Source organism: Kogia breviceps, chromosome X (assembly GCF_026419965.1).
Source record: "Kogia breviceps isolate mKogBre1 chromosome X, mKogBre1 haplotype 1, whole genome shotgun sequence".
Classification (NCBI taxonomy): Eukaryota; Metazoa; Chordata; class Mammalia; order Artiodactyla; family Physeteridae; genus Kogia; species Kogia breviceps.
In genome coordinates, this window is record NC_081330.1 from 14766535 (window position 1) to 14783440 (window position 16906).

The 16906-nt window shown below is 45.3% G+C and overlaps 1 protein-coding gene across 5 annotated transcripts in view; it reads right to left on the reverse strand.

The window, feature by feature from the left end:
• The window catches only part of FHL1 (four and a half LIM domains 1), a 61946-nt gene that overhangs the window by 33751 nt on the left and 11289 nt on the right, over positions 1 to 16906 (reverse strand). For 4 of the 5 annotated variants that reach the window (XM_067023371.1, XM_067023368.1, XM_067023369.1 and 1 more), the window contains exon 2: positions 3716 to 3788. The gene's annotated coding sequence lies outside the window, so the exon portion shown is untranslated. Of the gene's footprint in view, positions 1 to 3715; positions 3789 to 14431; positions 14894 to 16906 lie in introns of those variants that run through there. The other variant, XM_067023373.1, reaches the window with a different exon arrangement.

Below are 16906 nucleotides of genomic sequence, written 5' to 3' on the forward strand. Positions count from 1 at the left end.
TTTTTTTTGCGGTACGCGGGCCTCTCACCGTTGTGGCCTCTCCCATTGCGGAGCACAGGCTCCGGACGCGCAGGCTCAGCGGCCACGGCTCACGGGCCCAGCCGCTGCGCGGCACGTGGGATCTTCCCGGACCGGGGCACGAACCCGCATCCCCTGCATTGGCAGGCGGGCCCTCAACCACTGCGCCACCAGGGAAGCCCCTACCCTCAACCCTTTTAAGGTACCCCCTTCGAATGGACATCGCCCAGCACATCATGCACCTGAACATTCACACGCTGAGGTTTTGAGAGGAAGGATGGCTCTAACTTTGTAGTCGCAATTTCACCCAGACCCGGGACTGAAAAGTCGCATGCACGTGAGAGCCAAGCAGGTCTTACAAATGAGTAAGACATTCAGATAATGGCACCTGACCCTTGTCCTTAGTGTCAAGGAGATAACACGGCGCTGGCGACCGTGGCAAGTTTCCGAGTTCATGCTCCATCTACAGATCCAGCGGCTACTGGCTCCAGCCCAGCGTTGCCCAACAGGAATGCAGGCTCCCTGCTGCCAGATCTGATATCTCAAGAGAAGATGAAAAGCTGCATTTTTAAAAAAATGTGAAATCTCTCAACTTCTAAATGCTTGGCAATTCACTTAAAATTTTAAAGGAACCCCTCTGTGTGCCAGATCCAGCCCACCAGTTTCAGACCTTGGCTCCAGATGGACGATTTCCGAACTCTTTAAGCCTGTGTGACCCATCTGTGCACCAAGAAGAGAGGTCACGTCAAGATCAATGGTACATGGCACTGACATATACACACAACCAAATGTCAAATAGACAGCTAGTGGGAAGCAGCCGCATGGCACAGGGAGATCAGCTCGGTGCTCTGTGACCACCTAGAGGGGTGGGATAGGGAGGGTGGGAGGGAGACGCAAGAGGGAGGGGATATGGGGACATATGTATACGTACAGCTGATTCACTTTGTTATGCAGCAGCAACTAACACAACATTGTAAAGCAATTATACTCCGATAAAGATGTTAAAAAAAAGTCAACCAAGTTAAAATAAAAAGATCAATGGTACAAATCAAATAACTACGACTACTGCTTTTAAAAATTTTGCTTTGTGAATATTAAAAACTGCCAAATCAATCATGAAAGTGACCGCATGTCAATGATACAGATACTTCCTAGATGTGAAATAAATGTCTCATTAACAATATCGTCTCTACTACAAAAACAAATACGTAGTGTCCCCAGCTCAAGTATGCATTAAGAATTATGTTGTGTTCCAGTTTTTGTTCCAAGTAATCCCATACCTAAAGGGCAGCCAAATGGAACAATTTCAAGTCCCTGAATTATCAAGTTTACCTGTGATAAATGCTGTACTGAACATAAAACGGGACACATTACCATTAAAAAAATATATCCTCATGTGGAAACCGCAGAGTCCATTTTCCTAAACTGTCCAATTTTTCCAAATAAACTTCAAAAAACTAGCATGTGAAATATACAGTTTACATTGGTTTTCATTTTGGGGGCATTTGGGTCCCCGGCACAGCTGCATCCCCAGGAATTAAGGTGTCCTTTACTGTTTGCACACGCTTATACGGAGACGGCATAATTCACAGGATCAAGGAGCAGAGTAGAGACAGGGACTTTGGTTTGTACCCCTGAACCCATACTGGTCTACTCAACACTGGGCAATTTAATTTAAAAAGGCAAATCGATTTTCAGTCTCCTCTTCCGCAAAAGGAAAAGTAATCTAGGGATGTCCTATACTTGAAGACCATCCGACGAAAATGTATCACATTCTTTGTGTTTTGCAAAAGGTCACTGCATCGTGACTGCAGAACTGTTTTACATCAATCCCAGAGATTTCTGTCAGGGTGAAACACAACTTAATGGATTCTATTTCGTTAACTCACTTGAGAAACTCACTGCTCTAAAAGAAAACCCAAAGATGCTAAGTTTTGGTCAAATTACAGATGTCACTGGGGTATTCTTAACATCACAAAACCACTTCAAACGTGTGTTCAAAGGACTTCAAATTAAAATGTTCCATTTTAAGAACACAGTCTTGTACACGTAGTTTGTATTAAAGTTTTCTTACTGACAGGAGTTCGTCGAGGCTGCAGACTGCTGTGGAATCACTAAGGGCAAACAATGCATGTGAACGGCCAAGCTTCACGTGGCCAGCACTTCCAACTCAGTTGATGGGAGGATGTTTTTAACTCATCTGTGTATGTCCCTTAAACCATCTCGTCTCTCTTGCTGTGGAAAATTAAAAGTAAGAGCTGTGAAAGGGCACAGCGTGAAAACCTCTGCTCCTTAAACAGGGCACTGCTTTTCAGCTGCCCTAGGGCTCCTTGGAGGAGAAGAGTCGCAGCCTCCTACTTGAGCCCAGGCAGTTCTGGTTGGGTGTTCTCTACTGGGGTTTTAGACCTCATGTTTTTATTTGAAGACAGGCTTTCATCACTTTAAAAAAGTTTGCAAACAACCCTTTTAGGTAAAGGCTGTGGATGATAGTAATGCCAGGGCTTAAATCTGAAGATGGAAGAGTTGACTGAGGCTGACAGCTGAGAGAAACTGCCGAAGCTTTTTGTCACAGGGCCAGTTTAAAGCCCCAGGCCCTGGGAACGACTGCCAGCTACCATCATAATGGATGAAATTGATCAAATTCAGATTAAACACTTCTAAAAAGCTGTCCTACTTTTTCACTCTTTAGGGTCTATGTTTTAGAGTCGTCTTTGAGGTTTAACATAATATAGTTGCATATGTATTTTAAAATCTCTGGAGAATCCTGCATCAAGCAGATGTAAGAAAGGCAACCCTCACCACCTAGGAAGCACCAACCCTAACTGAAATAAAAGGCCCTACATTGAATGTGGGGCTGAGCGTGGCACGCGGCGGGGTGGAGGGGAACGGATGCAAGTGGAAAGCCTGAGCGTCCGGTGCAGCAAATGTCACCACCTCTCTTATAAACGCAAGGAGACTGGGGCCCAGAAAAGCAGAAAGACCCTGTGCCTGGAGGAACCGTCTTGCAGACTCCCTCCCTTTCCACATCCAAAGGTGAACGTCCCCCATCTCTCAAGAGAGAGAAATGAGTGAGGCGGCATCATCACAGAGCGTCCAGAAGCCTCCGAGGCGAAAAGGAAGAGGACGGAGGACGCCTAACCAGGGCATGTTAGATGGAAGGCCCAGCACACCCACGCAGCCGCGCTTAGAACTTTAGTCCTAGCGAGAAAAAGATGTGGCGGCCCACGTTACTGTGGCTCCATGGAAACGCTCCAAATCACCAGATACCGCAGCGGCAGCTCCACGCCCCGGCTCGGCTCACCCCGGGCGTAAGGGTCCTGACAGCTGAGCGGGCGGCCCGGCCTTGCCGGGCTCCGGCCCAGGCTCTGCTCCATGCAGCTTTCCTGCTCCCTACCGTTCACGCGGCAACACGAGCAGATCTATACCCTCAAGCAGACGTCTAGCCATTCGGCTGTGCTTGCCACATTCACTTGCCATGCCCCCGGATGAAAAGCAAACGAGATGTGTTTGCCCTTGAAAAGGCATTCCCCAGAGACCCAGTATCTAGGGTAAGCGGGGATGCCGCTCAGCTCAATGAAAACAAACCCCCTTAAAGTCTGCGGTACAGACAGAGATCTTTGTACAACGCTGGGCCCAGCACCACACATCAGGAGGTGGAGGTCGGTGTGATGCACGTGTGGCGGTTCGGAAAACTTACCTCACGCTGGATGTGTGCAGAACGGGATGTATTCAGGGAGGGCGGGCGCAGCCGACAACGACCTCCGACGTACCTACGTTAGGAAACAACGAGGAGCAAGAGGTCAAGTTACCTTTGCAGAAGAAAAGTTAGAAGTTGCTAAAAAAACAAAAACAGAAATCAACTTCCTTTGAAATGGCTCACGGTAACACGTTCTACTTTGTATTTACAACCCTTAGAGCTAAAGGAAAAGTGCCAAGATGTTCTGCATATTTCCCCAAATGTCTGTTTATCATATAACATTCGCACCGGCAGTGGATCTGGCCCCCTCATTATCAAGCTGTATTAGCTCAAACACTCAGCATTGTTAGCGGAGTGAGCTCATGGCCTATTTCAGTTTTAAATTAACATTTGGCAAATCACCCGGGTAATCAAAACAAATGACTCAGTCGTTTAGAATAGATTTATTAGTTGAGCCTTTTTTTTCCCCCTCTTTTAACAGCTCTAGAATATTTTGCCACAGGAGGGCTCAGATCCAGACAGAATGTAGAGCACAAGTCACCAGAGGAATATTTAGAGGTGTTGCCATGGAGATGAGGTGCCTTGCGACCGCTGAAGTTATCGCCAATCAACAACAGGATTAGGACGCAGGCTGGTGGGCGTGCCTAGGAAACAGGTGTGCCCCGTGCTTTTCGCATCACGACACAAAGACGGTACACCCTGACACGCTGCCCTCTCCGCATCCGTGAGGCGTCACCACGGGCACGCTGGCATCACCACTTTAGCAGCCCCCCATCATTCAGAAAGGACTGGCCGGGGCTAAGGAGAACGGCGGTGTGATCACTGCATCAGCCCCAACGTGTGAAATCCGGAAACTCACACCAAAGGCACTTTTATAGGAACTGTAAAATGTACACGAGCAAATGAAATCTGAGGAAAAGACATCTCCCAGAGAGGAGGGACCCCCCCCCCAGCCCCGTCTCCTCTGTTCACCTGCTCTATTCCTACACCCAGAACGGTGCCTGGCACACAGGAGGCGCTCAAGAAGCATCCATCCAGTGAAATAAGGCAAACATAAACCAAGGATTATAACCAGGCTCATAACTGCCCCCCCCGCACCCCAACCGACCGGTTCCAGGCCGATCATCGAACAAGCAGTGGTGAGAGATTTTTTTTTTTTTTTTTTTTTTACTGTTAATGAATGGGAAAATAAGAAGTACCTGGTCCAGTTAGTTCAATAGGCTAATGGGTTCATCTGTTTAGAGACCTTAATGACAACTGTCACAGTTGAAGACAACTCTTCCAAACTTGAAATGGATGAATCTAGAAGGATCACCACTTGAAATGTGTAGTATATCTAGTAGATAGATACCTTTTAAAAATGTAACCTCTCTTTTCCCAGACTGAGTAAAGCTAAAACCTTTCTCTTTCCAAATTTTGAAGAATATTATATCATATAAAATAATAAATGTAGAAACTTGTGTGGAATGAATGATCTTCCAGACACAGTATAGAGTATATTATACTCAGTCTAAGGACACAAAATTAGATTTTATTATATTTCTATAACATAATATCCTCTTGGATTTTGTTTATTAAGTTAATGTGCTGGTAAAGATGCGATGATGTTGCAGATCCTGATTATGTTGAAATTATTAAAATGAGGCATCTTTTATCTGAACCATTTATTTATACCAATTAATTCTTTTGCCAGATAAGAGCCACTTTATCAGCTCTTCTGCTAAAGGAAAGAAGCCCAGAGGAAGGCAAACTTGTGCCAGCGACGAAGAGCTAACTTTCAAAAGCAAATGCCTGAAAGTGACTGACTCCAACAGAACACCTTCTGGTCCCCTTCCCACCTATACTTAAGTAGAGGTCATATTTTCTTATTCCATCATATGAATAATGCATCATTGGTTTTATATTACACCTCATTTGTCTAACAAGACTTTAAGTTTCTTGGTGACAGGGACAGAAATCCCTGATCTCTCTTCTGTCTCCCAGGACTTAGCATGGTATGTACACACAAAAGGTTTGGCTCAGTCTCTTCTCCCACCACCCACACCCCACTCACACAGAACTCAGTTTCTAGAAGGTGCCACACCCTTTCATGCAGCTGCGGGGAGAATGCAGCATGGCGCAGCTGTTCGTAGAAAGAGCGCCAGAGTCAGACTGCCTGGGTTCACGTACTGGCCCCGCCTCATATTAACTGTACAACCTCTGGGAACCTCATGTTAGCTGACCTCACAGAGAGGCTGCAAGGTGGCAACAGGGCAGTGCGTATAAAGCACTTAACAAGGCCTCACGCATACGAGGTACTCACTGAGTACCAGATATATAATTATCACTACTATCAAAGCAGGCGCAGAGTGAAAAGGTTATCAAAATTGGATAACCATTTAATACGCTGCCTCAGATACCTGGCCCCGAATATACCCCCTACTTAGATCGAACCCAACTTCAACTTTGAACCTGAATCCATCACACCTTAGCCTTATTACACTAGTCCATTTTACTCACCCTTCCAGAACCAATTTTTCCTAGAGATGGGTTTGATACATGCTGGGCTCTACTTGAAGGAATCCCGTTCTCTAAAGAACCAGAATAGCTTCCTCCCTGAGACCCCAACCCTGCCAGTACCTTCCCTGCCTTCTCTCTGTCTGCTCCCTACCTCTGCAAATTCAGGCTTTGATGGGGCCAGGGGAGGCCAGAGAACTTGGCATCTAGTAACCGCACCAAGATGCCGGCTGTCCCTCGCAGAGGAAGTCCTTGGACGTCATATGCCCTGATGCCCTCCAGAGGGCAGGAGAGAGAAAGGCCCAAAGGCCGAGCAGGCAGCGCTCTCGCACGGGGGTCCAACTTGGGCCCCTGCCAGAGGAGTCTTGAGCTGCACAGTTCATAGTTTCACCATCAAGAACGAGCCCACAAAGAAAGATAAAAACGTACAGCAAGCTTTTGAACAGCATTTCTCTGTCCAGTTCACTGTACTGTGTCCCGCTTAACATTCAGTTGGGGATAAAGGCACTCAGGGCCGTAGAGTTGTGTACACTGTTCAATCTGCAGCGTGTAACTGTGGCTCTGACCAGACATAACAAATTGTGTTGATGATATTGCGCAAGTCAAAGAGTAAAAACAGAACAGCAGCCAAACACACTGGGTAAAATGTGATGACAGCAAAGTAATCCAAAATAAAACCCAAACACTTTGGGGTCAGTCATGCTTTAAAATAAATCACGTTAATCTCACCCCACCCTGACAGAATTAATAAGTGAAATTAGACAAACCATTTATGTTATTCCAGAAGCCAGAAGCTATGTTCTAGTGACATTTAACATACACAATCATTCTCCTTCAGGTTTAACAATGGTATTTTGGTCACAGACACTGTCAATCCTACCACTATGGACAGCCAAGCTTAAATGATCTCCAAATCACCAATCACTTGGGTGAATTACGTGGAAAATAAAATCCAGAGACAGCAGCTGTTTGAATGAATCTAAAAGACCAGTTGAATCAATCAAAATGGATGAGCCCCACAGATTCACTGTCTCCTCTAACTCTTTGAATGCGATTGTCATGGTAACCATTCCTTAATCATGTCCTTCAGAATATTCTCTCCTACCTAAGAAACCAAAGAGCAGTGAACCCCAAATACCTTCTTAATTAGGTACAGTTGTGATGGTGCTTACGCTGCTATGGTCGTTAGAGACATCGGCATCTGCACCATCCACACACACATTTGAAGTGTTACCATAACACACAATAAGAAATACAAACGAGATGGCCACTGGCTTCTTTTCTTTAGCAGAAGAGCTGATAAAGTGGCTCTTATCCGGCAAAATAATTGATTGGTATAAATAAATGGTTCAGATAAAAGATGCCTCATTTTAATAATTTCAACATAATCAGGATCTGCAACATCATCGCGTCTTTACCAGCACATTAACTTAATAAACAAAATCCAAGAGGATATTATGTTATAGAAATATAATAAAATCTAATTTTGTGTCCTTAGACTGAGTATAATATACTCTATACTATGTCTGGAAGATCATTTATTCCACACAAGTTTCTACATTTATTATTTTATATGATATAATATTCTTCAAAATTTGGAAAGAGAGAGGTTTTAGCTTTACTCAGTCTGGGAAAAGAGAGGTTACATTTTAAAAAGGTATCTACTAGATATACTACACATTTCAAGTGGTGATCCTTCTAGATTCATCCTTAGATTTTTATAGTTCCTTCAGAAAACTAAAAAGGGCACAACTTTTCCAAAGTTAGAGTGGTGACCATTTAAAAATTTTGCACTGCGCTTCCCTGGTGGCGCAGTGGTTGGGAGTCCGCCTGCCGATGCAGGGGACGCGGGTTCGTGCCCCAGTCCGGGAAGATCCCACGTGCCGCGGAGCGGCTGGGCCCGTGAGCCATGGCCACTGAGCCTGCGCGTCCAGAGCCTGTGCTCCGCAACGGGAGAGGCCACAACAGTGAGAGGCCCACGTACCGCAAAAAAACAAAAAAAAAAGAGAAAAAAAAATTGCACTGGAATATATGGAACACTTTAAAATATCAAATTTGCTGTTACAGGTTTGCAACTAGTAATAAAAGGTCTTTCCTTCCAGATATGGCACAACCTGTAAACTAACAAAAGGACGAAAGGTATGCAGTGTGCCCACCGGGCCCCAAATAAGCTCTAAGGAGCAATTTCGATGGGCCATTTCTGGATGCAAACGTAAAGAATTTGTGGTCACAAAGGGGGGATAAGAAATAAAAATACATGCGCTCCTTTTTAACTGGCACACTAAAACATCAAGAATACTTTTGCTACAAACACAAAAATAATCAAGTGGGACTACATAAATTTAAAAAGCTTCTGCACAGCAAAGGAAATGATCAACAAAATGAAAAGGCAACCTACGGAATGGGAGGAAAATATTTGCAAATCATGATAAGGAACTAGTATAAGGAACTAGTATCCAAAATATACAAAGATCTCATACAACTCAATGGCAAAATAAACAATCCAATTAAAAAAAATGGGCAGTGGAGCTGAATAGACATTTTCGCAAAGAACACAAGCACATGGCCAACAGGTACATGAGAAGACGCTCAACATCCCTAATCGTCAGGGAAATGCAAGTCAAAACCACAATGAGACACCATCTCCTACCTGTCGGAATGGCTATTATCAAAACACCACAAATAACAAGTGTTGGCAAGGATGCAGAGAAAAAGGAACCCTCTTGCACTGTTGGTGGGAATGTGAATTGGTGCAGTCTCTAGGGAGAACAGTATGGAGGTTCCTCTGAAAATTAAAAATAGAACTACCATATAATCCAGCAATTCTGTTTCTGGGTATTTATCCAAAGAAACGAACTCAAAAAGATATCTGCACCCCCGTGTTCACTGCAGCACTAGTTACAATAGCCACGATATGGAACAACCCACGTTCCTATCAATGGATGAATGGCTAAAGAAGATGCAGTACATGTATACACAATGGAATGCTACTCAGACATAAAAAGAAGGAAATCCTGCCATTTGCAACAACATGGATGGACCTCCGGGGCATTATGTTAAGTGAAATTAGTCAGAGAAAGACGAATACTGCATGATCTCTCTTATACACAGCATCTAAAAATTAAAAAACAAAAAAAAAAACAAGCTCATCGGTACAGGGAACAGATTGGCAGTTGCCAGAGGCAGGGGGTGGGGAAATGGGTGAAGGGGCCAAAAGGTTAAAAAAACAACCCAGACTATACGGATTGTCTCATATGTCTTTACATTAACTGCTGCCTAATGAGCTTTATTAAGACTAAAGAAAAGGAGAAAAACAAAACAAAACAAAACATTAAGAATACTTAGGGGGCTTCCCTGGTGGCTCCGTGGTTGAGAGTCCGCCTGCCGATTCAGGGGACGCGGGTTCGCGCCCCGGTCCGGGAAGATCCCACGTGCCGCGGAGCGGCTGGGCCCGTGAGCCGTGGCCACTGAGCCTGCGCGTCCGGAGCCTGTGCTCCGCAACAGGAGAGGCCACGGCAGTGAGAGGCCCGCGTAACCGCAAAAAAAAAAAAAAAAAAAAAAAAAAAAAAGAATACTTAGGAATAAAAAAGCCATCAATAACAGAGTAAAGAGAACTAAAATTATCAGGCATGAGGAACAAGTAGGAACAATGCAAAAAAAAAAAAAAAAAACCCCAAAAACCCCAAACCAAAAACAAGTTAAATGGTGAAATCCAGCAAGAAAAATGGAGCAGCAAATATTTGCTAAAGTCAAAAGGTAAAACCTCGAAATTCTTGCCCTTTGCCCTAATGTTCGATGGTATTTTTGTTTTGTTTTAAAAATATGGAGATTGATGTTCTTTCAGTGACTATTAAAACAGCTCCCAAATAAAACAAATGATAAAATAAAAATTCACTTAATTGACTGATAGGCTTGAATTAGTCATTGCCAAGTTTACAACTTTCCCACAACTCCGAGCATTCTTTCATCAAGAGAAACAGGATTTTTTCCCCCCGCCCCGATGACCACGGGTAGCTTTCTGGACGACTACAATTTGTGTCTTTCTATAAGTCACTGGGGGAATACCCACCCCCCAAATTAGAACTTCAAACTCAAAGCAATGAGGGACAAAGGATAAGTACAGATGCATTAAACGTGACGATTCTGATAGCTGCATCTGGAGAGCACTGGCTGTCCCAGAAGAGAGGAACTCTTGAGCCAAAGACTCATTCTAACCCTGCCTTCACCCCACAGCTATCACCAAATCCTAGCCATCTGTCCTGCAAGAGAGTTTTCATCCTTTTTCTTCCTTATAAACACATTTCTACATTCCTAATTTGGTTCATGATTACTTCACACCTAGACTACTTCAGCAGACTTCCTGACTATGGACGCACTCCCGTCTTCACGGAAGTGCCAGAATAACCTTTCAAATGTACCACCTTGAACGGATCACTCCCTTTCCCCCCAGCTTTCCTCCATTGTAATCTAAAGGCCAAATTTGTAGCATGCAATTCAAGGCCTTGCAGTCATACTCAAACCCGCTTTTCCCCTCCTCCCACACTCAGCTCTGGCTCTGGCTGACTCTGTGCCTCTGAGCCCTGTCACCCCTACTGAGTGACAGGCGCTCGGGCGCGCGCCACCGTCCCCACGCCGCTGAGTCTCAAATTGGCTGCACCTGAGGAGCCAGAGCAACCAGTAACGTCTCAGTGCCCCCCGCCCCGTGTTCCCCCGGAGGGATCTAATGTGCAGCCGAGTCTGAGAACCGCCGCCCCGAATTCCTAGAGCCCACACTCGAAAGTTCAGTGGGCGCGACCACTTCCGGGAGGGGGCGGGGATTATTAAAACACAAAGTGTTGAGCTGCATTCCCAGTGCTTCTGATTCAGTAGGTCTGGGATGGGGCCCCTGAAAGTGCGTTGCTAACGAGCTCCCAGGTAATGCCGATGCTGCTGGTCCAAGGACCCTACTTTGAGAAATACTGGTCTATAGTCATAATTAGCATAATGATACAGTATACATATATGTATCATTTACACATAATAGTGACTATCATATGCATGCTTCATTTGGCAAAAGAGACCGTACCGTCTTCTGGAATCCTATTACTGTCTGGTACTGTTGTTCACCTTTTGAAGCCATTTGTTTGTGAGCCAATCTATAGAAAGTCTGAGGGATTATCCAGTCCGATTCCCTTTTTATAAACTAAGTACTAAGGGGAAGTACTCCGCCCAAGGGATCAGATGGTTATTGGCAGACTCCCTCCTCCTCCTCCCTCTCAGTTCAGTACTCTTTCCACCACATCCTCAATGCGTCTCTAACAGCTTCTCCAACGAGAATGGGTGTTCCTCCCTTGAAGAGATCCTTTTTGCTTTCAACGTTTCCCACAGCATCCAGCACATAGAGGCAGCAGTCAATAAACGTTTGCTGATTTCATCTGACGAAGTGTTCGGACTCGTACTCTAGAAGCTGCCCTTGGTACCCTATGAACTGTTTCCTTGCACGCTGCCCACTGGGCAGCCCTGCTCCAACCAGTGAGCCACAGAAAAAAATCCTTCACATCGGCATGCCCGCAGCCAGTGCCTGCTATAGGGACAATAACACACACATAAAGGAAAATTACAGGGTCTTTTTTTTTTTTTTTTTTTTTGGCGGTACGCGGGCCTCTCACTGCTGTGGCCTCTCCCATTGCGGGGCACAGGCTCCGGACGCGCAGGCCCAGCGGCCACGGCTCACGGGCCCAGCCGCTCCGCGGCACGTGGGATCTTCCCGGACCGGGACACGAACCCGCGTCCCCCGCATCGGCAGGCAGACTCTCAACCACTGCGCCACCAGGGAAGCCCAGATTACAGGGTCTTAAAAGTGGAAGGAACGATAAGTTTATAAGGTGACACAAATCAACTTTCACGTCATATGTTAGAAACTTTTACAAGTACCCCAAGTTCCACCTGACACCCAACAGGCCCACGCGGCTGTAACAGCCCGGCAGTGGGGGAAGTCTGGGCTTTGGTGCTGAGGTCCTGCTTCCTTGTTCCTTAACAGAAAATGCACAAGTAACTGAACCCAGGGTAAACAGGAGATAGATGGGGAAGGGAGATGACGAGCAGCCAAAGGGCGGCGAGCGGCGACTGGGTGAGCAACAGGGGGCAAGAGGGCGTCGAGACATACCCGCCCTGCCCGCCAACGCCACTGCACCTCCGCAGGCCTTCTAGCTACTTCCAGCAGCCTGGCTGGGAGGAGCATGACTGGGGCAGGCCTCCGGACAGACCGGGCCTGTCTCCAGCTGTGGGGCAAAGACAGGATGCTTTGGTTAGTTCTGCCGCCTCTACAATGGACAGGAACTGCTGTACGATCGTGGCAGCTCACAGGGCCTGGTGTCAATCGTGAAGGTGACCACAAGGAATGCAGCGGCTGTGCCACCGTTTGCCTCACCACCAGCCCAGAGTAACCCGTGATCTTGGCAGCCAAACTGGAATCCCCCGCCTCCATCATGGACTGTGACTCAAGGGAGAGGTTCTCTCTGTCCCCCCTTTCCCCTTCCCCCCGTTAAAATCTGCTGCTTCCAACAGAGGTGGGACCACATGTACAGTCGACCAGTCAAGCAGCGAATCAAGAAAAAAAAATAATACGTGAAAGCTTCTCTAATAACAGGTATAACGATGAGCATACGTAACAGATCCATACATCAAAAATTTTCGTCCGATATACAATACAATTTAATAAGTTAAATAGGTGACCTCTATGACCAACTCCCCCCTTCATGAGTATTTTCGCAGCTAACTGTATGAAGTTCTTGACCCTGGGTCTAATCACAGACCTGATGGACGCATTCCGTGAACAACCAAACCCCCAGGACATCCATTCCTTGAGTCCTTGAGTGACTGCCATCATTTATATTCCAATTCTTGATGCTTTCTCAATTTTTCCTCTTCCAGTGACTTTAACACCATCCCAATGTCTGCTTGTCTCCCTCAGCCTTAATGTCCTTCTCAGGCCTGACCCCCCCCACACGCCTACTAACGCCTACAGAGACTGTTCTGTTTCCATAGCCAACTCAAGGAAGCAACACGTACTTGTAGTCGCTCATTAAGAATCACCCAGGTCAAAAAGGAAGAATCACCCAGTTCCAGTATATAGAAACCACTGGCAACAAGACCTTAAAAGACCTCATCTTTTCACATGGCTTTACGGTCACACTGGCCACGCCGAGGAATTGCCCAGAGGTTCTGGTCTCAGGTCCATATGCTGCTACAAGCCAAGCAACAGCCTGTGGCCGAGAGCAATCAAACTCTGACCTGGATACTGGCTGCAAGAGTTGGCATGAGCTCACCGACTGTCACTGTTGCTAGTGACATACCACAAATGCAAGGGTCAGAAAAGGGCTCCCTGGGTTGCGGGGCACGGACTCTGTCAAGCCCGGGGCTCCACTCCACCACAAAGATGGCGCGATGCCCCAGTGGTGGCAGACAAAGTCCCAACGCGGTGCTCACGCTAACCTGCTCAGTGACTCTTGTGCAACCAGACAGCGGCGAACAGCGCCGGGCAGCTCCCCCGGGAACTCACGTGTTCACTATTCGGGGAACCCACGATACAAGTTACAGCACTCGCGAAGAGGCACTTCTCTTACGTTACTAGTACTTAAAAACACACGCTGCGCTTGTATCTACAAATTAATAATAAAAAGCAACTGATGTATTGTACTTTTGAATCTCAAGTGAAAAATAATAGATTTGTAATAGATTTTTTAAAAGCAGTTTTAGATTTACAGAACAATTGAGCAGCAAGTAGTTTCTACATACCTCCTTCCCAGTTACCTCGATCTTTAATATCCTGCATGACTGTATTTTTTTGTTTGTTTTTACAGTTCATGAGCCATCACTGATACATTATTATTAACTAATGTCAATAGTTTACATTAGGGTCCATTCTTTCTGCTGTGCATTCTATAGATTTTGACAAACGTTGAAGTTTTTTTTTTTGTTTTCTGAAGCAAAACAAAAAAACCCCCAACCCTTTCCAGGAATTCCCTGGTGCTCCAGTGGTTAAGACTCCAACACTTCCACTGCCGACGGCCTGGGTTTGATCCCTGGTCGGGGAACTAAGATCCCGCATGCTGCGCAGTGTGGCCAAAACAAAAAACAAAAAACAAACAAAAAAAAAAACAAAAAACAAAAAACCAAAAAACCCCCACCAAACCGAAAAAACCTTTCCAGTACATTCTGAGGAACAATAAATCTCCTTACCTCAAGACCATCTTAACTGCTGTTAGCTTTGTAAAGGGAAGTTTCACAGGAACGCTGTAATGTATGTACATCATTCATTTCTTTGCAATGATTCATGGTTTCAAAGACTGACCACAACATAGCCCTGCAAACGTATTCAACTTTGATTATGTGAAAACCAACCGTTCACAACTCTCAGACCTCCGGCATGGCCCCCCAAAAAGGAGTCTGAAGAAATTCTTGGACCACAAAACAAAAAGTAAGAGAAACAGTCTCCAAGATGACATCTGACATGTTGGAATTAGTCTGCTGATGACTTGCTCCGGAGACGTTTATAAAGACAGCCTTGTCGTGAGAAAGCAGAGCAGTGGAAGAGAAGTAGCATCGGGAGACAGAAAAGAGGAGGAAGGAAACTGGGAAAGGACAGCAGGGAAGAGCAGAGACAGCAGAAATCCGCAGTGGCAGATGGGCGCTGGGTGCGATGGAAAGGAGAGTCAGCTGGACATAAAAGGACCGTGACATGAATTATTTTGAGGGGGTGAGTGAGGAAGGAACAAATCGCGTCTCAGTACTCTAGCCCTTAAATTGCCTAATCATTCATTCAACGGAATATATCAATGGGAAAGCAACATTCAGCATGTTAAAAGCCAGCTTTGCACGTAAGTGTGTAAAGATGGCACACCTTTCATCCCTCTGAAACCCATTTCAGATCTTTTGGAAGCCCCAAGGGATAGGGTTATTCCTGAACAATGATTACATACACACACTAGCTGGAGGTATAGACCTACAGCTGTAAAACGTTTATTCTGATGCTTTCATTTTTAATTTATGAATAAGTGTGCAGCAAAATTCAAATTACTTTATTTGCCCTGTCCTTGGGGGACTTGACGTCTCACCCTGTCTGCTTCCGAAGAACATATACTGCTTCTCTGTGTTATCAGGATTGTTTCTCTCTTGGCTCTGATTTCCCTTCAATCCAAGTACGTAATGAGGCTATTCAATAAAGAGACTGTGGTGTACTCGCCGGCAAAATCTTAAGCACTCGCCTTTAGGCCACCAGGAGAAGGTTCTAAGAAGTCAAACCTGGAATCCCCTTGTCATATTATTTGATCTTAAATACAGAGAAGAAAACAGCGCTCTGGATTTATAGCTGGTCTCTGGATTGAGAAAGATCCACAAACTTTCAAATCTACGTTTAGAAAGCAGCTCTCACACCAAAGCAGGTCAGTGGTTGCCTGGGGAAGGACATGCGCCGCGAAAGGAGCAGGAGGAGAGCGTGGGGGACTGCGCGCCACACGGCCTTACGCCTCCGCCGCAACTCGTCAAGTTGTAGGCCTTAACTGGATGCAGTTTATTGTACATAGATGATACTCCATACAGTGGGTATTAAATTATCTTGATAAGCATTCCACAGTGTACATGTATATCAAATCATCACATTGCACACTTCATTTTTTTTTTTCGTATTATTTTTTAAACCATTTTTAAAACTGAAGTATAGTTAATTTACAAAGTTGTATTAGTTTCAGGTGCACAGCAAAGTGATTCCCTTATCCATATATGAATATATCTATTCTTCTTCAGATGCCTTTCCATTACAAGATATGGAATATAGGAGGTCCCTGTGCTATACAGTAGGTCCTTGTTATCTATTTTGCTTTTTGTGTTTTTTTAAAAATAAATCTATACTTTCATTAAGACAAAAACTGACAGTGTTGGTATGGAGTTTAACGGTTAAACAAAAGTTTTCACAGAAACCTAACACAGGCCTAAAATGAGTTTACAATGGAGTTCTAGATGCAGGTCTAGACGATGTCAAGAACTGAAGGATCTCATGACTCAAGACAGCATTTGGGGTTGTAGTTAATTCTTAGGATTAAAAAAAAATCGCTTTGTTTTAAAGTGAACCACTGCCCCAGTATGAAAGTTTAATCTTCTCCTGAGACCAGGGCTTCAGAAATCTTTCAACTCCTGAAGTGATTCAGTGAACTTGTGCTGTCAGTGACTGAACCCCGCCACCAATGGTTTCAAAGTTCAAGAAACAGAGGCTCCAAGAGTTTTCCACCCTAAGAGCATCGGTCCTTGCCTTTCCCTACCCTCCCACCTCCTATACCACCCTCTGCCCTTCTCCAAATACTTCAGCCAGTGGCTTGGGTGGAGAAGCTGATATTCATAACTTCATAATTGGAAAAGAAAGGGTCTTCTTGTCAATTTCAAGAATCAGCACCTCTAAGACAGAATGATCTCCCTGTGTATGCACTCCAATAAGACTTTTCCTCCTCAACCAGTTTCCATCCCACAGACGACACCTTTGGTAACTTCTTAACTGGCTTAGCCCTTTGTTGGGCACAGCATTAAGCTCAGGCAGGGAACACCTTGGCTTCTAAGTTTCAGGCATTCACAGCTTTTCAACAGTCTCTCTCAGTCCTCATTTAGGTTGCCAATGACACGTTTTGAAAGGATGAAATATTCTGGACACAGAACCAAATCATCATT